Source organism: Schistocerca serialis, unplaced genomic scaffold (assembly GCF_023864345.2).
Source record: "Schistocerca serialis cubense isolate TAMUIC-IGC-003099 unplaced genomic scaffold, iqSchSeri2.2 HiC_scaffold_939, whole genome shotgun sequence".
Lineage (NCBI taxonomy): Eukaryota > Metazoa > Arthropoda > Insecta > Orthoptera > Acrididae > Schistocerca > Schistocerca serialis.
This window is the reverse complement of record NW_026048561.1, coordinates 141,683-164,165: the sequence shown is the minus strand read 5'-3', so window position 1 is coordinate 164,165 and position 22,483 is coordinate 141,683. Positions and strand designations below refer to the sequence as shown.

General features: G+C 42.2%; 12 non-coding genes across 12 annotated transcripts; all 12 read right to left on the bottom strand.

The window, feature by feature from the left end:
* Window positions 1-2,111: 2,111 nt before the first annotated feature.
* On the bottom strand, window positions 2,112-2,230 carry LOC126452826 (U5 spliceosomal RNA). The gene has a single exon (XR_007584784.1). It is a non-coding gene; the product is annotated as a U5 spliceosomal RNA (small nuclear RNA).
* Window positions 2,231-3,183: 953 nt separating this feature from the next.
* LOC126452860 (small nucleolar RNA U3) lies at window positions 3,184-3,390 on the bottom strand. The gene has a single exon (XR_007584815.1). It is a non-coding gene; the product is annotated as a small nucleolar RNA U3 (small nucleolar RNA).
* Window positions 3,391-5,803: 2,413 nt separating this feature from the next.
* LOC126452825 (U5 spliceosomal RNA) lies at window positions 5,804-5,922 on the bottom strand. Its single transcript, XR_007584783.1, has one exon. It is a non-coding gene; the product is annotated as a U5 spliceosomal RNA (small nuclear RNA).
* Window positions 5,923-6,875: 953 nt separating this feature from the next.
* LOC126452859 (small nucleolar RNA U3) lies at window positions 6,876-7,082 on the bottom strand. The gene has a single exon (XR_007584814.1). It is a non-coding gene; the product is annotated as a small nucleolar RNA U3 (small nucleolar RNA).
* Window positions 7,083-9,495: 2,413 nt separating this feature from the next.
* LOC126452824 (U5 spliceosomal RNA) lies at window positions 9,496-9,614 on the bottom strand. Its single transcript, XR_007584782.1, has one exon. It is a non-coding gene; the product is annotated as a U5 spliceosomal RNA (small nuclear RNA).
* A 953-nt stretch (window positions 9,615-10,567) lies between these two features.
* On the bottom strand, window positions 10,568-10,774 carry LOC126452830 (small nucleolar RNA U3). Its single transcript, XR_007584787.1, has one exon. It is a non-coding gene; the product is annotated as a small nucleolar RNA U3 (small nucleolar RNA).
* Window positions 10,775-13,187: 2,413 nt separating this feature from the next.
* On the bottom strand, window positions 13,188-13,306 carry LOC126452823 (U5 spliceosomal RNA). The gene has a single exon (XR_007584781.1). It is a non-coding gene; the product is annotated as a U5 spliceosomal RNA (small nuclear RNA).
* A 953-nt stretch (window positions 13,307-14,259) lies between these two features.
* On the bottom strand, window positions 14,260-14,466 carry LOC126452858 (small nucleolar RNA U3). Its single transcript, XR_007584813.1, has one exon. It is a non-coding gene; the product is annotated as a small nucleolar RNA U3 (small nucleolar RNA).
* A 2,413-nt stretch (window positions 14,467-16,879) lies between these two features.
* Window positions 16,880-16,998, bottom strand: LOC126452822 (U5 spliceosomal RNA). Its single transcript, XR_007584780.1, has one exon. It is a non-coding gene; the product is annotated as a U5 spliceosomal RNA (small nuclear RNA).
* Window positions 16,999-17,951: 953 nt separating this feature from the next.
* Window positions 17,952-18,158, bottom strand: LOC126452817 (small nucleolar RNA U3). Its single transcript, XR_007584776.1, has one exon. It is a non-coding gene; the product is annotated as a small nucleolar RNA U3 (small nucleolar RNA).
* A 2,413-nt stretch (window positions 18,159-20,571) lies between these two features.
* On the bottom strand, window positions 20,572-20,690 carry LOC126452827 (U5 spliceosomal RNA). Its single transcript, XR_007584785.1, has one exon. It is a non-coding gene; the product is annotated as a U5 spliceosomal RNA (small nuclear RNA).
* Window positions 20,691-21,643: 953 nt separating this feature from the next.
* On the bottom strand, window positions 21,644-21,850 carry LOC126452857 (small nucleolar RNA U3). Its single transcript, XR_007584812.1, has one exon. It is a non-coding gene; the product is annotated as a small nucleolar RNA U3 (small nucleolar RNA).
* Window positions 21,851-22,483: the final 633 nt, after the last annotated feature.

The following is a 22,483-nucleotide window of genomic DNA, read 5'->3' as shown; positions in this document are numbered from 1 at the left end:
TGCCAAATAGCCACTGAAAGAGAAACACACAAGAGGGCATTCATAGGACTCTTGTGCTTTCTTTAAAACCGCCTCTCTCTTCGAAAATTTTCGCACCGCACTAGCTCATTCACCTCACTCTAACAGTGCGAACTCTTGTCGATATTTGGCCTCTCTCATGCATACTTCCTCTTTCGTTTCACTTTGCGTCTTACTTGATACCCGCCCTTAGAGCTGCTGATATACAATACTCGCAACCAATGTGTTTCTCTCTGTATCTCTTTTCGCCTATCACGAGTATTGCTTTTCCTCACATGGCAATTATGAAAACACCCACAGCTGAACAAACACTTCCATTCAGGGCCACGTCCATACTATCAATCATACACCAGTAATTTCACAGCTACTTGCTCCACTAATACATTTCTTATGTCTACTGTTCAACAGATGAAGAAGCAAAGTATACAACAAGTCTCTATGAACATCACTGTCAGGACATTTTACAGACCTACGCATACCATGCCAATCTGTATGCTTCAACTATGATGGCCCATGTGCTATGAATAAAGAAATTTCTCATAAAATAACAAATAATTTTACAACTATACAACTACTCCGACAAGCTCCTTACTAAAATGCTACATGTTTAGCAACCCCCCCATCATCTCAGAATAATCTCAAGCAGTGCTTTCATCCCATGAGCACTTCTTTGCAAACAAAACCACAAACTACTTTTTATACTAGCTTCCTTGTCACAGTGAACACGAAACTAATGCTAGTGCCTCAGTTTACTAAAAAGCTTTTTTCGCTTGCAACATATAAACTACCAACTTGAACCTCTGGGATTTTCAAACACACACACATACAGAAAACTTAATTCCACAGAAATTTAGGAGTAACAGTGGTTACCTCACATTTTCATACATACTCAAATAGCTACTTCTGTGCACTTCACACAATGTTCTCATCGTGTTCCACCAGAGAGCACAGTTATCACTATGCATGGATTCTGGTAAAAGAGCATTAAATAAAAACAAACAGCCTGATCAAAGTGATTATCTGCACATCCTCTGCCAATATCATGTCACTCTATACCCGAGGGAAACTAGAATGCAGGGAAAGGAGCTTTGTTGTGAGCACTGTGTTGGTATTTCATCATTTACTGACCAAAGTCTTCTCAAGCCAAGTATGCACCAGCTCTGTGTATGGCTGGCTCAATCAAGAGCCCCTATCAATTTTACTTAAAAGACAAGCAGCATCAACAACTCACAGGAGGCACTGAACATTTTTACCATTATCTGCACCACCTTCCACTGATTTACTGAAGAAGAAACTGCAAAGTCTGGCCAATTTTGTACACAAGTAATCTTGAAAACATTGGAGTCAACAGCAGATTCATAGTTTCCAAGACTGTAGCTAGGAACAACCCTTCAATTTCAAGATTTATCTCTCACTCAGACGCACCATACCCAAACTACACCTAGCAGGAAATTGCTACTTACTTCATTTCTAGCTATTTATGTCATATTCAACAACTGTCTCTTTCTCACCTAAATCTTCTACACAACTGAGTACACTGTTATGAACAAACACATTATGGCAACAAGCCAGTGCCACTAATATCCACTCTATTGAAAACCATTTAAATACTCATCCTGCCCAACTAACCACCATCTTCAGCCCAAAGCTCACTCACATCATACCTACAAATCACAAACTTCTGTGGTAAAAATAATTTTGGGTTTCAAAACATAATCTGCTAATCACATACCAGTATTTCTTACAAAGCCTATCATTCATCATTCACTTCCAAATATCAGTTTATATGCTGTTGTGCAACTGCAGTGCAAGTAAACACTCTCAAATCATCTAGAACTGAGGTACGGAAAGGGTTCACCAAGAGATTCCAGGTAGTCCTGTAGCTCTCTCTCTTTACACAATCGTCTAACACACTGCACGCCATTGCAGGGCAAATGTACTTGTTTCATTATACTACGACACGGCCTATTACAATTTCAGATTTTAAAAAAACAAATACTGCCTGATCCAACGTCATCCGCTACTCCACGCCCTTCATTCACACAACACAATCTACCTCTTGCAACTTACATTACGTTTTCACTTGTGATTATGGCTCAGCAATAGCCGAGCACTACGAAAAATACCTTATAGACTCATTTAATGTTCCCCTCCACGGAAATCTTTAGTAAAAGGCGAAAGATTTATTCGTTTTGAAGGGAAACCAGAGTGCCGATCAACGCCCTCACTTCAATACTTATGGCTGCTTCTCTATTACTTCTCCGCGAGAACGCGGAAAATTCTTTCCGTCTTGTCTACTTCTCTACCGTCAACAGACTTCCAGTGTCATGCAAGCACACACCCCAAACTAACTGTCAACGCTGAAACACGTGTCTGCCAAATGTCGTCGCTATTACTCTTTAGTTAACTATTTTCATCATTTCTGTCACCATTCAAGCTGCTTCATTACCTCACCTGCCGACAGATGGCAGCACGCCTAATTCCTGTCGGCGACTCACCGTCCGACATACAACGTCCGACACACAACTGCCCGCACTGCTCTGCATCTAACACTAATCTCTCTCCTCCCCACCACACTCGTTCACTGAAAAAACTGACAACTAGACAGTTCTTTGTACGCAAAACTAGGCCACATCAGACGCAACGTGTATGTAGATGTATGGTGCAAGGGAAATATCCCCCTGCTCCCACACATCTAATTAATACTAGTTGACAACAGAAATTAAATTTCTGTCGATAGTATTTGAACCAGTCTTATTCATTTGCCAATTTCATGCATTCCTTCTTGCAGATAACAGTGCCTTGCAAATCACTCAATTCATGTTTGCTAGCCAAACGTGCTCCTCCTAAATGTTTCGTACATCATGCATTAGTGGTGATTATCAAGACTGTGTTGTGTCTCAGCTTTTTATGGTCATCAATTGCACTCTTCTTGTGTTGCTCACTCATTCTTGTAACTCAAAAGTACGTCGTTGTCATCCAAGCCTAGCACTTGGAGCAGGCCAAATCAAATGGCTCGTCCCCGTGCCACTCGAGAAACTTCCACAAGGCTTTCATGACATGTCGCAATCAAAGTCCTTCCACAACCTGTAGCGACATTTCTGCAACGACACGGGTCCCGATACCAAAGGTATGACTTACGCTTCTAATCTATATAATAAAACCACCACTCGGAAAGCGCTATTCCCTTCCCACATCCCTCAGAATGTGGCGAACGATCATCGATTACAACCAAGATGCGATGAATCTCGATCGCAAGCCTCACGCTCAGGGAGAGTGCTACCACTCATCATTGTGGTTACGTCTACTCCAGCTTTGAACTAGAGAGAGTTGAAGACATACTACAGAAATGATCCTGTGAAGTATGATCTTGCTTGTAAGCTATCACCGCTCGCTACTTATGCCACGAGACCGTCAACACGCCCTACGAGAATACGACACACTCTTCACATTTCGCGATTTACAAGCTAGGACATTCTGCAAAGAACCTACTTCTACTCTTACTTGGCCGCCATGATCTCACTCAGCTATTTTCTGCGCTACCAGTGCTTCTTGCGTTCCGAAATCAGAGACCATTGCCTCAGGCGAGACTGTATGTAAACACCGCTTGCACCTCCGGCCGCTAGATGGCGGCCTGGGGCACATACAGTAGCATTCTATGGCGCAAGCAGACATGCCAAATAGCCACTGAAAGAGAAACACACAAGAGGGCATTCATAGGACTCTTGTGCTTTCTTTAAAACCGCCTCTCTCTTCGAAAATTTTCGCACCGCACTAGCTCATTCACCTCACTCTAACAGTGCGAACTCTTGTCGATATTTGGCCTCTCTCATGCATACTTCCTCTTTCGTTTCACTTTGCGTCTTACTTGATACCCGCCCTTAGAGCTGCTGATATACAATACTCGCAACCAATGTGTTTCTCTCTGTATCTCTTTTCGCCTATCACGAGTATTGCTTTTCCTCACATGGCAATTATGAAAACACCCACAGCTGAACAAACACTTCCATTCAGGGCCACGTCCATACTATCAATCATACACCAGTAATTTCACAGCTACTTGCTCCACTAATACATTTCTTATGTCTACTGTTCAACAGATGAAGAAGCAAAGTATACAACAAGTCTCTATGAACATCACTGTCAGGACATTTTACAGACCTACGCATACCATGCCAATCTGTATGCTTCAACTATGATGGCCCATGTGCTATGAATAAAGAAATTTCTCATAAAATAACAAATAATTTTACAACTATACAACTACTCCGACAAGCTCCTTACTAAAATGCTACATGTTTAGCAACCCCCCCATCATCTCAGAATAATCTCAAGCAGTGCTTTCATCCCATGAGCACTTCTTTGCAAACAAAACCACAAACTACTTTTTATACTAGCTTCCTTGTCACAGTGAACACGAAACTAATGCTAGTGCCTCAGTTTACTAAAAAGCTTTTTTCGCTTGCAACATATAAACTACCAACTTGAACCTCTGGGATTTTCAAACACACACACATACAGAAAACTTAATTCCACAGAAATTTAGGAGTAACAGTGGTTACCTCACATTTTCATACATACTCAAATAGCTACTTCTGTGCACTTCACACAATGTTCTCATCGTGTTCCACCAGAGAGCACAGTTATCACTATGCATGGATTCTGGTAAAAGAGCATTAAATAAAAACAAACAGCCTGATCAAAGTGATTATCTGCACATCCTCTGCCAATATCATGTCACTCTATACCCGAGGGAAACTAGAATGCAGGGAAAGGAGCTTTGTTGTGAGCACTGTGTTGGTATTTCATCATTTACTGACCAAAGTCTTCTCAAGCCAAGTATGCACCAGCTCTGTGTATGGCTGGCTCAATCAAGAGCCCCTATCAATTTTACTTAAAAGACAAGCAGCATCAACAACTCACAGGAGGCACTGAACATTTTTACCATTATCTGCACCACCTTCCACTGATTTACTGAAGAAGAAACTGCAAAGTCTGGCCAATTTTGTACACAAGTAATCTTGAAAACATTGGAGTCAACAGCAGATTCATAGTTTCCAAGACTGTAGCTAGGAACAACCCTTCAATTTCAAGATTTATCTCTCACTCAGACGCACCATACCCAAACTACACCTAGCAGGAAATTGCTACTTACTTCATTTCTAGCTATTTATGTCATATTCAACAACTGTCTCTTTCTCACCTAAATCTTCTACACAACTGAGTACACTGTTATGAACAAACACATTATGGCAACAAGCCAGTGCCACTAATATCCACTCTATTGAAAACCATTTAAATACTCATCCTGCCCAACTAACCACCATCTTCAGCCCAAAGCTCACTCACATCATACCTACAAATCACAAACTTCTGTGGTAAAAATAATTTTGGGTTTCAAAACATAATCTGCTAATCACATACCAGTATTTCTTACAAAGCCTATCATTCATCATTCACTTCCAAATATCAGTTTATATGCTGTTGTGCAACTGCAGTGCAAGTAAACACTCTCAAATCATCTAGAACTGAGGTACGGAAAGGGTTCACCAAGAGATTCCAGGTAGTCCTGTAGCTCTCTCTCTTTACACAATCGTCTAACACACTGCACGCCATTGCAGGGCAAATGTACTTGTTTCATTATACTACGACACGGCCTATTACAATTTCAGATTTTAAAGAAACAAATACTGCCTGATCCAACGTCATCCGCTACTCCACGCCCTTCATTCACACAACACAATCTACCTCTTGCAACTTACATTACGTTTTCACTTGTGATTATGGCTCAGCAATAGCCGAGCACTACGAAAAATACCTTATAGACTCATTTAATGTTCCCCTCCACGGAAATCTTTAGTAAAAGGCGAAAGATTTATTCGTTTTGAAGGGAAACCAGAGTGCCGATCAACGCCCTCACTTCAATACTTATGGCTGCTTCTCTATTACTTCTCCGCGAGAACGCGGAAAATTCTTTCCGTCTTGTCTACTTCTCTACCGTCAACAGACTTCCAGTGTCATGCAAGCACACACCCCAAACTAACTGTCAACGCTGAAACACGTGTCTGCCAAATGTCGTCGCTATTACTCTTTAGTTAACTATTTTCATCATTTCTGTCACCATTCAAGCTGCTTCATTACCTCACCTGCCGACAGATGGCAGCACGCCTAATTCCTGTCGGCGACTCACCGTCCGACATACAACGTCCGACACACAACTGCCCGCACTGCTCTGCATCTAACACTAATCTCTCTCCTCCCCACCACACTCGTTCACTGAAAAAACTGACAACTAGACAGTTCTTTGTACGCAAAACTAGGCCACATCAGACGCAACGTGTATGTAGATGTATGGTGCAAGGGAAATATCCCCCTGCTCCCACACATCTAATTAATACTAGTTGACAACAGAAATTAAATTTCTGTCGATAGTATTTGAACCAGTCTTATTCATTTGCCAATTTCATGCATTCCTTCTTGCAGATAACAGTGCCTTGCAAATCACTCAATTCATGTTTGCTAGCCAAACGTGCTCCTCCTAAATGTTTCGTACATCATGCATTAGTGGTGATTATCAAGACTGTGTTGTGTCTCAGCTTTTTATGGTCATCAATTGCACTCTTCTTGTGTTGCTCACTCATTCTTGTAACTCAAAAGTACGTCGTTGTCATCCAAGCCTAGCACTTGGAGCAGGCCAAATCAAATGGCTCGTCCCCGTGCCACTCGAGAAACTTCCACAAGGCTTTCATGACATGTCGCAATCAAAGTCCTTCCACAACCTGTAGCGACATTTCTGCAACGACACGGGTCCCGATACCAAAGGTATGACTTACGCTTCTAATCTATATAATAAAACCACCACTCGGAAAGCGCTATTCCCTTCCCACATCCCTCAGAATGTGGCGAACGATCATCGATTACAACCAAGATGCGATGAATCTCGATCGCAAGCCTCACGCTCAGGGAGAGTGCTACCACTCATCATTGTGGTTACGTCTACTCCAGCTTTGAACTAGAGAGAGTTGAAGACATACTACAGAAATGATCCTGTGAAGTATGATCTTGCTTGTAAGCTATCACCGCTCGCTACTTATGCCACGAGACCGTCAACACGCCCTACGAGAATACGACACACTCTTCACATTTCGCGATTTACAAGCTAGGACATTCTGCAAAGAACCTACTTCTACTCTTACTTGGCCGCCATGATCTCACTCAGCTATTTTCTGCGCTACCAGTGCTTCTTGCGTTCCGAAATCAGAGACCATTGCCTCAGGCGAGACTGTATGTAAACACCGCTTGCACCTCCGGCCGCTAGATGGCGGCCTGGGGCACATACAGTAGCATTCTATGGCGCAAGCAGACATGCCAAATAGCCACTGAAAGAGAAACACACAAGAGGGCATTCATAGGACTCTTGTGCTTTCTTTAAAACCGCCTCTCTCTTCGAAAATTTTCGCACCGCACTAGCTCATTCACCTCACTCTAACAGTGCGAACTCTTGTCGATATTTGGCCTCTCTCATGCATACTTCCTCTTTCGTTTCACTTTGCGTCTTACTTGATACCCGCCCTTAGAGCTGCTGATATACAATACTCGCAACCAATGTGTTTCTCTCTGTATCTCTTTTCGCCTATCACGAGTATTGCTTTTCCTCACATGGCAATTATGAAAACACCCACAGCTGAACAAACACTTCCATTCAGGGCCACGTCCATACTATCAATCATACACCAGTAATTTCACAGCTACTTGCTCCACTAATACATTTCTTATGTCTACTGTTCAACAGATGAAGAAGCAAAGTATACAACAAGTCTCTATGAACATCACTGTCAGGACATTTTACAGGCCTACGCATACCATGCCAATCTGTATGCTTCAACTATGATGGCCCATGTGCTATGAATAAAGAAATTTCTCATAAAATAACAAATAATTTTACAACTATACAACTACTCCGACAAGCTCCTTACTAAAATGCTACATGTTTAGCAACCCCCCCATCATCTCAGAATAATCTCAAGCAGTGCTTTCATCCCATGAGCACTTCTTTGCAAACAAAACCACAAACTACTTTTTATACTAGCTTCCTTGTCACAGTGAACACGAAACTAATGCTAGTGCCTCAGTTTACTAAAAAGCTTTTTTCGCTTGCAACATATAAACTACCAACTTGAACCTCTGGGATTTTCAAACACACACACATACAGAAAACTTAATTCCACAGAAATTTAGGAGTAACAGTGGTTACCTCACATTTTCATACATACTCAAATAGCTACTTCTGTGCACTTCACACAATGTTCTCATCGTGTTCCACCAGAGAGCACAGTTATCACTATGCATGGATTCTGGTAAAAGAGCATTAAATAAAAACAAACAGCCTGATCAAAGTGATTATCTGCACATCCTCTGCCAATATCATGTCACTCTATACCCGAGGGAAACTAGAATGCAGGGAAAGGAGCTTTGTTGTGAGCACTGTGTTGGTATTTCATCATTTACTGACCAAAGTCTTCTCAAGCCAAGTATGCACCAGCTCTGTGTATGGCTGGCTCAATCAAGAGCCCCTATCAATTTTACTTAAAAGACAAGCAGCATCAACAACTCACAGGAGGCACTGAACATTTTTACCATTATCTGCACCACCTTCCACTGATTTACTGAAGAAGAAACTGCAAAGTCTGGCCAATTTTGTACACAAGTAATCTTGAAAACATTGGAGTCAACAGCAGATTCATAGTTTCCAAGACTGTAGCTAGGAACAACCCTTCAATTTCAAGATTTATCTCTCACTCAGACACACCATACCCAAACTACACCTAGCAGGAAATTGCTACTTACTTCATTTCTAGCTATTTATGTCATATTCAACAACTGTCTCTTTCTCACCTAAATCTTCTACACAACTGAGTACACTGTTATGAACAAACACATTATGGCAACAAGCCAGTGCCACTAATATCCACTCTATTGAAAACCATTTAAATACTCATCCTGCCCAACTAACCACCATCTTCAGCCCAAAGCTCACTCACATCATACCTACAAATCACAAACTTCTGTGGTAAAAATAATTTTGGGTTTCAAAACATAATCTGCTAATCACATACCAGTATTTCTTACAAAGCCTATCATTCATCATTCACTTCCAAATATCAGTTTATATGCTGTTGTGCAACTGCAGTGCAAGTAAACACTCTCAAATCATCTAGAACTGAGGTACGGAAAGGGTTCACCAAGAGATTCCAGGTAGTCCTGTAGCTCTCTCTCTTTACACAATCGTCTAACACACTGCACGCCATTGCAGGGCAAATGTACTTGTTTCATTATACTACGACACGGCCTATTACAATTTCAGATTTTAAAAAAACAAATACTGCCTGATCCAACGTCATCCGCTACTCCACGCCCTTCATTCACACAACACAATCTACCTCTTGCAACTTACATTACGTTTTCACTTGTGATTATGGCTCAGCAATAGCCGAGCACTACGAAAAATACCTTATAGACTCATTTAATGTTCCCCTCCACGGAAATCTTTAGTAAAAGGCGAAAGATTTATTCGTTTTGAAGGGAAACCAGAGTGCCGATCAACGCCCTCACTTCAATACTTATGGTTGCTTCTCTATTACTTCTCCGCGAGAACGCGGAAAATTCTTTCCGTCTTGTCTACTTCTCTACCGTCAACAGACTTCCAGTGTCATGCAAGCACACACCCCAAACTAACTGTCAACGCTGAAACACGTGTCTGCCAAATGTCGTCGCTATTACTCTTTAGTTAACTATTTTCATCATTTCTGTCACCATTCAAGCTGCTTCATTACCTCACCTGCCGACAGATGGCAGCACGCCTAATTCCTGTCGGCGACTCACCGTCCGACATACAACGTCCGACACACAACTGCCCGCACTGCTCTGCATCTAACACTAATCTCTCTCCTCCCCACCACACTCGTTCACTGAAAAAACTGACAACTAGACAGTTCTTTGTACGCAAAACTAGGCCACATCAGACGCAACGTGTATGTAGATGTATGGTGCAAGGGAAATATCCCCCTGCTCCCACACATCTAATTAATACTAGTTGACAACAGAAATTAAATTTCTGTCGATAGTATTTGAACCAGTCTTATTCATTTGCCAATTTCATGCATTCCTTCTTGCAGATAACAGTGCCTTGCAAATCACTCAATTCATGTTTGCTAGCCAAACGTGCTCCTCCTAAATGTTTCGTACATCATGCATTAGTGGTGATTATCAAGACTGTGTTGTGTCTCAGCTTTTTATGGTCATCAATTGCACTCTTCTTGTGTTGCTCACTCATTCTTGTAACTCAAAAGTACGTCGTTGTCATCCAAGCCTAGCACTTGGAGCAGGCCAAATCAAATGGCTCGTCCCCGTGCCACTCGAGAAACTTCCACAAGGCTTTCATGACATGTCGCAATCAAAGTCCTTCCACAACCTGTAGCGACATTTCTGCAACGACGCGGGTCCCGATACCAAAGGTATGACTTACGCTTCTAATCTATATAATAAAACCACCACTCGGAAAGCGCTATTCCCTTCCCACATCCCTCAGAATGTGGTGAACGATCATCGATTACAACCAAGATGCGATGAATCTCGATCGCAAGCCTCACGCTCAGGGAGAGTGCTACCACTCATCATTGTGGTTACGTCTACTCCAGCTTTGAACTAGAGAGAGTTGAAGACATACTACAGAAATGATCCTGTGAAGTATGATCTTGCTTGCAAGCTATCACCGCTCGCTACTTATGCCACGAGACCGTCAACACGCCCTACGAGAATACGACACACTCTTCACATTTCGCGATTTACAAGCTAGGACATTCTGCAAAGAACCTACTTCTACTCTTACTTGGCCGCCATGATCTCACTCAGCTATTTTCTGCGCTACCAGTGCTTCTTGCGTTCCGAAATCAGAGACCATTGCCTCAGGCGAGACTGTATGTAAACACCGCTTGCACCTCCGGCCGCTAGATGGCGGCCTGGGGCACATACAGTAGCATTCTATGGCGCAAGCAGACATGCCAAATAGCCACTGAAAGAGAAACACACAAGAGGGCATTCATAGGACTCTTGTGCTTTCTTTAAAACCGCCTCTCTCTTCGAAAATTTTCGCACCGCACTAGCTCATTCACCTCACTCTAACAGTGCGAACTCTTGTCGATATTTGGCCTCTCTCATGCATACTTCCTCTTTCGTTTCACTTTGCGTCTTACTTGATACCCGCCCTTAGAGCTGCTGATATACAATACTCGCAACCAATGTGTTTCTCTCTGTATCTCTTTTCGCCTATCACGAGTATTGCTTTTCCTCACATGGCAATTATGAAAACACCCACAGCTGAACAAACACTTCCATTCAGGGCCACGTCCATACTATCAATCATACACCAGTAATTTCACAGCTACTTGCTCCACTAATACATTTCTTATGTCTACTGTTCAACAGATGAAGAAGCAAAGTATACAACAAGTCTCTATGAACATCACTGTCAGGACATTTTACAGACCTACGCATACCATGCCAATCTGTATGCTTCAACTATGATGGCCCATGTGCTATGAATAAAGAAATTTCTCATAAAATAACAAATAATTTTACAACTATACAACTACTCCGACAAGCTCCTTACTAAAATGCTACATGTTTAGCAACCCCCCCATCATCTCAGAATAATCTCAAGCAGTGCTTTCATCCCATGAGCACTTCTTTGCAAACAAAACCACAAACTACTTTTTATACTAGCTTCCTTGTCACAGTGAACACGAAACTAATGCTAGTGCCTCAGTTTACTAAAAAGCTTTTTTCGCTTGCAACATATAAACTACCAACTTGAACCTCTGGGATTTTCAAACACACACACATACAGAAAACTTAATTCCACAGAAATTTAGGAGTAACAGTGGTTACCTCACATTTTCATACATACTCAAATAGCTACTTCTGTGCACTTCACACAATGTTCTCATCGTGTTCCACCAGAGAGCACAGTTATCACTATGCATGGATTCTGGTAAAAGAGCATTAAATAAAAACAAACAGCCTGATCAAAGTGATTATCTGCACATCCTCTGCCAATATCATGTCACTCTATACCCGAGGGAAACTAGAATGCAGGGAAAGGAGCTTTGTTGTGAGCACTGTGTTGGTATTTCATCATTTACTGACCAAAGTCTTCTCAAGCCAAGTATGCACCAGCTCTGTGTATGGCTGGCTCAATCAAGAGCCCCTATCAATTTTACTTAAAAGACAAGCAGCATCAACAACTCACAGGAGGCACTGAACATTTTTACCATTATCTGCACCACCTTCCACTGATTTACTGAAGAAGAAACTGCAAAGTCTGGCCAATTTTGTACACAAGTAATCTTGAAAACATTGGAGTCAACAGCAGATTCATAGTTTCCAAGACTGTAGCTAGGAACAACCCTTCAATTTCAAGATTTATCTCTCACTCAGACGCACCATACCCAAACTACACCTAGCAGGAAATTGCTACTTACTTCATTTCTAGCTATTTATGTCATATTCAACAACTGTCTCTTTCTCACCTAAATCTTCTACACAACTGAGTACACTGTTATGAACAAACACATTATGGCAACAAGCCAGTGCCACTAATATCCACTCTATTGAAAACCATTTAAATACTCATCCTGCCCAACTAACCACCATCTTCAGCCCAAAGCTCACTCACATCATACCTACAAATCACAAACTTCTGTGGTAAAAATAATTTTGGGTTTCAAAACATAATCTGCTAATCACATACCAGTATTTCTTACAAAGCCTATCATTCATCATTCACTTCCAAATATCAGTTTATATGCTGTTGTGCAACTGCAGTGCAAGTAAACACTCTCAAATCATCTAGAACTGAGGTACGGAAAGGGTTCACCAAGAGATTCCAGGTAGTCCTGTAGCTCTCTCTCTTTACACAATCGTCTAACACACTGCACGCCATTGCAGGGCAAATGTACTTGTTTCATTATACTACGACACGGCCTATTACAATTTCAGATTTTAAAGAAACAAATACTGCCTGATCCAACGTCATCCGCTACTCCACGCCCTTCATTCACACAACACAATCTACCTCTTGCAACTTACATTACGTTTTCACTTGTGATTATGGCTCAGCAATAGCCGAGCACTACGAAAAATACCTTATAGACTCATTTAATGTTCCCCTCCACGGAAATCTTTAGTAAAAGGCGAAAGATTTATTCGTTTTGAAGGGAAACCAGAGTGCCGATCAACGCCCTCACTTCAATACTTATGGCTGCTTCTCTATTACTTCTCCGCGAGAACGCGGAAAATTCTTTCCGTCTTGTCTACTTCTCTACCGTCAACAGACTTCCAGTGTCATGCAAGCACACACCCCAAACTAACTGTCAACGCTGAAACACGTGTCTGCCAAATGTCGTCGCTATTACTCTTTAGTTAACTATTTTCATCATTTCTGTCACCATTCAAGCTGCTTCATTACCTCACCTGCCGACAGATGGCAGCACGCCTAATTCCTGTCGGCGACTCACCGTCCGACATACAACGTCCGACACACAACTGCCCGCACTGCTCTGCATCTAACACTAATCTCTCTCCTCCCCACCACACTCGTTCACTGAAAAAACTGACAACCAGACAGTTCTTTGTACGCAAAACTAGGCCACATCAGACGCAACGTGTATGTAGATGTATGGTGCAAGGGAAATATCCCCCTGCTCCCACACATCTAATTAATACTAGTTGACAACAGAAATTAAATTTCTGTCGATAGTATTTGAACCAGTCTTATTCATTTGCCAATTTCATGCATTCCTTCTTGCAGATAACAGTGCCTTGCAAATCACTCAATTCATGTTTGCTAGCCAAACGTGCTCCTCCTAAATGTTTCGTACATCATGCATTAGTGGTGATTATCAAGACTGTGTTGTGTCTCAGCTTTTTATGGTCATCAATTGCACTCTTCTTGTGTTGCTCACTCATTCTTGTAACTCAAAAGTACGTCGTTGTCATCCAAGCCTAGCACTTGGAGCAGGCCAAATCAAATGGCTCGTCCCCGTGCCACTCGAGAAACTTCCACAAGGCTTTCATGACATGTCGCAATCAAAGTCCTTCCACAACCTGTAGCGACATTTCTGCAACGACACGGGTCCCGATACCAAAGGTATGACTTACGCTTCTAATCTATATAATAAAACCACCACTCGGAAAGCGCTATTCCCTTCCCACATCCCTCAGAATGTGGCGAACGATCATCGATTACAACCAAGATGCGATGAATCTCGATCGCAAGCCTCACGCTCAGGGAGAGTGCTACCACTCATCATTGTGGTTACGTCTACTCCAGCTTTGAACTAGAGAGAGTTGAAGACATACTACAGAAATGATCCTGTGAAGTATGATCTTGCTTGCAAGCTATCACCGCTCGCTACTTATGCCACGAGACCGTCAACACGCCCTACGAGAATACGACACACTCTTCACATTTCGCGATTTACAAGCTAGGACATTCTGCAAAGAACCTACTTCTACTCTTACTTGGCCGCCATGATCTCACTCAGCTATTTTCTGCGCTACCAGTGCTTCTTGCGTTCCGAAATCAGAGACCATTGCCTCAGGCGAGACTGTATGTAAACACCGCTTGCACCTCCGGCCGCTAGATGGCGGCCTGGGGCACATACAGTAGCATTCTATGGCGCAAGCAGACATGCCAAATAGCCACTGAAAGAGAAACACACAAGAGGGCATTCATAGGACTCTTGTGCTTTCTTTAAAACCGCCTCTCTCTTCGAAAATTTTCGCACCGCACTAGCTCATTCACCTCACTCTAACAGTGCGAACTCTTGTCGATATTTGGCCTCTCTCATGCATACTTCCTCTTTCGTTTCACTTTGCGTCTTACTTGATACCCGCCCTTAGAGCTGCTGATATACAATACTCGCAACCAATGTGTTTCTCTCTGTATCTCTTTTCGCCTATCACGAGTATTGCTTTTCCTCACATGGCAATTATGAAAACACCCACAGCTGAACAAACACTTCCATTCAGGGCCACGTCCATACTATCAATCATACACCAGTAATTTCACAGCTACTTGCTCCACTAATACATTTCTTATGTCTACTGTTCAACAGATGAAGAAGCAAAGTATACAACAAGTCTCTATGAACATCACTGTCAGGACATTTTACAGACCTACGCATACCATGCCAATCTGTATGCTTCAACTATGATGGCCCATGTGCTATGAATAAAGAAATTTCTCATAAAATAACAAATAATTTTACAACTATACAACTACTCCGACAAGCTCCTTACTAAAATGCTACATGTTTAGCAACCCCCCCATCATCTCAGAATAATCTCAAGCAGTGCTTTCATCCCATGAGCACTTCTTTGCAAACAAAACCACAAACTACTTTTTATACTAGCTTCCTTGTCACAGTGAACACGAAACTAATGCTAGTGCCTCAGTTTACTAAAAAGCTTTTTTCGCTTGCAACATATAAACTACCAACTTGAACCTCTGGGATTTTCAAACACACACACATACAGAAAACTTAATTCCACAGAAATTTAGGAGTAACAGTGGTTACCTCACGTTTTCATACATACTCAAATAGCTACTTCTGTGCACTTCACACAATGTTCTCATCGTGTTCCACCAGAGAGCACAGTTATCACTATGCATGGATTCTGGTAAAAGAGCATTAAATAAAAACAAACAGCCTGATCAAAGTGATTATCTGCACATCCTCTGCCAATATCATGTCACTCTATACCCGAGGGAAACTAGAATGCAGGGAAAGGAGCTTTGTTGTGAGCACTGTGTTGGTATTTCATCATTTACTGACCAAAGTCTTCTCAAGCCAAGTATGCACCAGCTCTGTGTATGGCTGGCTCAATCAAGAGCCCCTATCAATTTTACTTAAAAGACAAGCAGCATCAACAACTCACAGGAGGCACTGAACATTTTTACCATTATCTGCACCACCTTCCACTGATTTACTGAAGAAGAAACTGCAAAGTCTGGCCAATTTTGTACACAAGTAATCTTGAAAACATTGGAGTCAACAGCAGATTCATAGTTTCCAAGACTGTAGCTAGGAACAACCCTTCAATTTCAAGATTTATCTCTCACTCAGACGCACCATACCCAAACTACACCTAGCAGGAAATTGCTACTTACTTCATTTCTAGCTATTTATGTCATATTCAACAACTGTCTCTTTCTCACCTAAATCTTCTACACAACTGAGTACACTGTTATGAACAAACACATTATGGCAACAAGCCAGTGCCACTAATATCCACTCTATTGAAAACCATTTAAATACTCATCCTGCCCAACTAACCACCATCTTCAGCCCAAAGCTCACTCACATCATACCTACAAATCACAAACTTCTGTGGTAAAAATAATTTTGGGTTTCAAAACATAATCTGCTAATCACATACCAGTATTTCTTACAAAGCCTATCATTCATCATTCACTTCCAAATATCAGTTTATATGCTGTTGTGCAACTGCAGTGCAAGTAAACACTCTCAAATCATCTAGAACTGAGGTACGGAAAGGGTTCACCAAGAGATTCCAGGTAGTCCTGTAGCTCTCTCTCTTTACACAATCGTCTAACACACTGCACGCCATTGCAGGGCAAATGTACTTGTTTCATTATACTACGACACGGCCTATTACAATTTCAGATTTTAAAGAAACAAATACTGCCTGATCCAACGTCATCCGCTACTCCACGCCCTTCATTCACACAACACAATCTACCTCTTGCAACTTACATTACGTTTTCACTTGTGATTATGGCTCAGCAATAGCCGAGCACTACGAAAAATACCTTATAGACTCATTTAATGTTCCCCTCCACGGAAATCTTTAGTAAAAGGCGAAAGATTTATTCGTTTTGAAGGGAAACCAGAGTGCCGATCAACGCCCTCACTTCAATACTTATGGCTGCTTCTCTATTACTTCTCCGCGAGAACGCGGAAAATTCTTTCCGTCTTGTCTACTTCTCTACCGTCAACAGACTTCCAGTGTCATGCAAGCACACACCCCAAACTAACTGTCAACGCTGAAACACGTGTCTGCCAAATGTCGTCGTTATTACTCTTTAGTTAACTATTTTCATCATTTCTGTCACCATTCAAGCTGCTTCATTACCTCACCTGCCGACAGATGGCAGCACGCCTAATTCCTGTCGGCGACTCACCGTCCGACATACAACGTCCGACACACAACTGCCCGCACTGCTCTGCATCTAACACTAATCTCTCTCCTCCCCACCACACTCGTTCACTGAAAAAACTGACAACTAGACAGTTCTTTGTACGCAAAACTAGGCCACATCAGACGCAACGTGTATGTAGATGTATGGTGCAAGGGAAATATCCCCCTGCTCCCACACATCTAATTAATACTAGTTGACAACAGAAATTAAATTTCTGTCGATAGTATTTGAACCAGTCTTATTCATTTGCCAATTTCATGCATTCCTTCTTGCAGATAACAGTGCCTTGCAAATCACTCAATTCATGTTTGCTAGCCAAACGTGCTCCTCCTAAATGTTTCGTACATCATGCATTAGTGGTGATTATCAAGACTGTGTTGTGTCTCAGCTTTTTATGGTCATCAATTGCACTCTTCTTGTGTTGCTCACTCATTCTTGTAACTCAAAAGTACGTCGTTGTCATCCAAGCCTAGCACTTGGAGCAGGCCAAATCAAATGGCTCGTCCCCGTGCCACTCGAGAAACTTCCACAAGGCTTTCATGACATGTCGCAATCAAAGTCCTTCCACAACCTGTAGCGACATTTCTGCAACGACGCGCGTCCCGATACCAAAGGTATGACTTACGCTTCTAATCTATATAATAAAACCACCACTCGGAAAGCGCTATTCCCTTCCCACATCCCTCAGAATGTGGTGAACGATCATCGATTACAACCAAGATGCGATGAATCTCGATCGCAAGCCTCACGCTCAGGGAGAGTGCTACCACTCATCATTGTGGTTACGTCTACTCCAGCTTTGAACTAGAGAGAGTTGAAGACATACTACAGAAATGATCCTGTGAAGTATGATCTTGCTTGCAAGCTATCACCGCTCGCTACTTATGCCACGAGACCGTCAACACGCCCTACGAGAATACGACACACTCTTCACATTTCGCGATTTACAAGCTAGGACATTCTGCAAAGAACCTACTTCTACTCTTACTTGGCCGCCATGATCTCACTCAGCTATTTTCTGCGCTACCAGTGCTTCTTGCGTTCCGAAATCAGAGACCATTGCCTCAGGCGAGACTGTATGTAAACACCGCTTGCACCTCCGGCCGCTAGATGGCGGCCTGGGGCACATACAGTAGCATTCTATGGCGCAAGCAGACATGCCAAATAGCCACTGAAAGAGAAACACACAAGAGGGCATTCATAGGACTCTTGTGCTTTCTTTAAAACCGCCTCTCTCTTCGAAAATTTTCGCACCGCACTAGCTCATTCACCTCACTCTAACAGTGCGAACTCTTGTCGATATTTGGCCTCTCTCATGCATACTTCCTCTTTCGTTTCACTTTGCGTCTTACTTGATACCCGCCCTTAGAGCTGCTGATATACAATACTCGCAACCAATGTGTTTCTCTCTGTATCTCTTTTCGCCTATCACGAGTATTGCTTTTCCTCACATGGCAATTATGAAAACACCCACAGCTGAACAAACACTTCCATTCAGCGCCACGTCCATACTATCAATCATACACCAGTAATTTCACAGCTACTTGCTCCACTAATACATTTCTTATGTCTACTGTTCAACAGATGAAGAAGCAAAGTATACAACAAGTCTCTATGAACATCACTGTCAGGACATTTTACAGACCTACGCATACCATGCCAATCTGTATGCTTCAACTATGATGGCCCATGTGCTATGAATAAAGAAATTTCTCATAAAATAACAAATAATTTTACAACTATACAACTACTCCGACAAGCTCCTTACTAAAATGCTACATGTTTAGCAACCCCCCCATCATCTCAGAATAATCTCAAGCAGTGCTTTCATCCCATGAGCACTTCTTTGCAAACAAAACCACAAACTACTTTTTATACTAGCTTCCTTGTCACAGTGAACACGAAACTAATGCTAGTGCCTCAGTTTACTAAAAAGCTTTTTTCGCTTGCAACATATAAACTACCAACTTGAACCTCTGGGATTTTCAAACACACACACATACAGAAAACTTAATTCCACAGAAATTTAGGAGTAACAGTGGTTACCTCACGTTTTCATACATACTCAAATAGCTACTTCTGTGCACTTCACACAATGTTCTCATCGTGTTCCACCAGAGAGCACAGTTATCACTATGCATGGATTCTGGTAAAAGAGCATTAAATAAAAACAAACAGCCTGATCAAAGTGATTATCTGCACATCCTCTGCCAATATCATGTCACTCTATACCCGAGGGAAACTAGAATGCAGGGAAAGGAGCTTTGTTGTGAGCACTGTGTTGGTATTTCATCATTTACTAACCAAAGTCTTCTCAAGCCAAGTATGCACCAGCTCTGTGTATGGCTGGCTCAATCAAGAGCCCCTATCAATTTTACTTAAAAGACAAGCAGCATCAACAACTCACAGGAGGCACTGAACATTTTTACCATTATCTGCACCACCTTCCACTGATTTACTGAAGAAGAAACTGCAAAGTCTGGCCAATTTTGTACACAAGTAATCTTGAAAACATTGGAGTCAACAGCAGATTCATAGTTTCCAAGACTGTAGCTAGGAACAACCCTTCAATTTCAAGATTTATCTCTCACTCAGACACACCATACCCAAACTACACCTAGCAGGAAATTGCTACTTACTTCATTTCTAGCTATTTATGTCATATTCAACAACTGTCTCTTTCTCACCTAAATCTTCTACACAACTGAGTACACTGTTATGAACAAACACATTATGGCAACAAGCCAGTGCCACTAATATCCACTCTATTGAAAACCATTTAAATACTCATCCTGCCCAACTAACCACCATCTTCAGCCCAAAGCTCACTCACATCATACCTACAAATCACAAACTTCTGTGGTAAAAATAATTTTGGGTTTCAAAACATAATCTGCTAATCACATACCAGTATTTCTTACAAAGCCTATCATTCATCATTCACTTCCAAATATCAGTTTATATGCTGTTGTGCAACTGCAGTGCAAGTAAACACTCTCAAATCATCTAGAACTGATGTACGGAAAGGGTTCACCAAGAGATTCCAGGTAGTCCTGTAGCTCTCTCTCTTTACACAATCGTCTAACACACTGCACGCCATTGCAGGGCAAATGTACTTGTTTCATTATACTACGACACGGCCTATTACAATTTCAGATTTTAAAAAAACAAATACTGCCTGATCCAACGTCATCCGCTACTCCACGCCCTTCATTCACACAACACAATCTACCTCTTGCAACTTACATTACGTTTTCACTTGTGATTATGGCTCAGCAATAGCCGAGCACTACGAAAAATACCTTATGGACTCATTTAATGTTCCCCTCCACGGAAATCTTTAGTAAAAGGCGAAAGATTTATTCGTTTTGAAGGGAAACCAGAGTGCCGATCAACGCCCTCACTTCAATACTTATGGCTGCTTCTCTATTACTTCTCCGCGAGAACGCGGAAAATTCTTTCCGTCTTGTCTACTTCTCTACCGTCAACAGACTTCCAGTGTCATGCAAGCACACACCCCAAACTAACTGTCAACGCTGAAACACGTGTCTGCCAAATGTCGTCGCTATTACTCTTTAGTTAACTATTTTCATCATTTCTGTCACCATTCAAGCTGCTTCATTACCTCACCTGCCGACAGATGGCAGCACGCCTAATTCCTGTCGGCGACTCACCGTCCGACATACAACGTCCGACACACAACTGCCCGCACTGCTCTGCATCTAACACTAATCTCTCTCCTCCCCACCACACTCGTTCACTGAAAAAACTGACAACTAGACAGTTCTTTGTACGCAAAACTAGGCCACATCAGACGCAACGTGTATGTAGATGTATGGTGCAAGGGAAATATCCCCCTGCTCCCACACATCTAATTAATACTAGTTGACAACAGAAATTAAATTTCTGTCGATAGTATTTGAACCAGTCTTATTCATTTGCCAATTTCATGCATTCCTTCTTGCAGATAACAGTGCCTTGCAAATCACTCAATTCATGTTTGCTAGCCAAACGTGCTCCTCCTAAATGTTTCGTACATCATGCATTAGTGGTGATTATCAAGACTGTGTTGTGTCTCAGCTTTTTATGGTCATCAATTGCACTCTTCTTGTGTTGCTCACTCATTCTTGTAACTCAAAAGTACGTCGTTGTCATCCAAGCCTAGCACTTGGAGCAGGCCAAATCAAATGGCTCGTCCCCGTGCCACTCGAGAAACTTCCACAAGGCTTTCATGACATGTCGCAATCAAAGTCCTTCCACAACCTGTAGCGACATTTCTGCAACGACACGGGTCCCGATACCAAAGGTATGACTTACGCTTCTAATCTATATAATAAAACCACCACTCGGAAAGCGCTATTCCCTTCCCACATCCCTCAGAATGTGGCGAACGATCATCGATTACAACCAAGATGCGATGAATCTCGATCGCAAGCCTCACGCTCAGGGAGAGTGCTACCACTCATCATTGTGGTTACGTCTACTCCAGCTTTGAACTAGAGAGAGTTGAAGACATACTACAGAAATGATCCTGTGAAGTATGATCTTGCTTGTAAGCTATCACCGCTCGCTACTTATGCCACGAGACCGTCAACACGCCCTACGAGAATACGACACACTCTTCACATTTCGCGATTTACAAGCTAGGACATTCTGCAAAGAACCTACTTCTACTCTTACTTGGCCGCCATGATCTCACTCAGCTATTTTCTGCGCTACCAGTGCTTCTTGCGTTCCGAAATCAGAGACCATTGCCTCAGGCGAGACTGTATGTAAACACCGCTTGCACCTCCGGCCGCTAGATGGCGGCCTGGGGCACATACAGTAGCATTCTATGGCGCAAGCAGACATGCCAAATAGCCACTGAAAGAGAAACACACAAGAGGGCATTCATAGGACTCTTGTGCTTTCTTTAAAACCGCCTCTCTCTTCGAAAATTTTCGCACCGCACTAGCTCATTCACCTCACTCTAACAGTGCGAACTCTTGTCGATATTTGGCCTCTCTCATGCATACTTCCTCTTTCGTTTCACTTTGCGTCTTACTTGATACCCGCCCTTAGAGCTGCTGATATACAATACTCGCAACCAATGTGTTTCTCTCTGTATCTCTTTTCGCCTATCACGAGTATTGCTTTTCCTCACATGGCAATTATGAAAACACCCACAGCTGAACAAACACT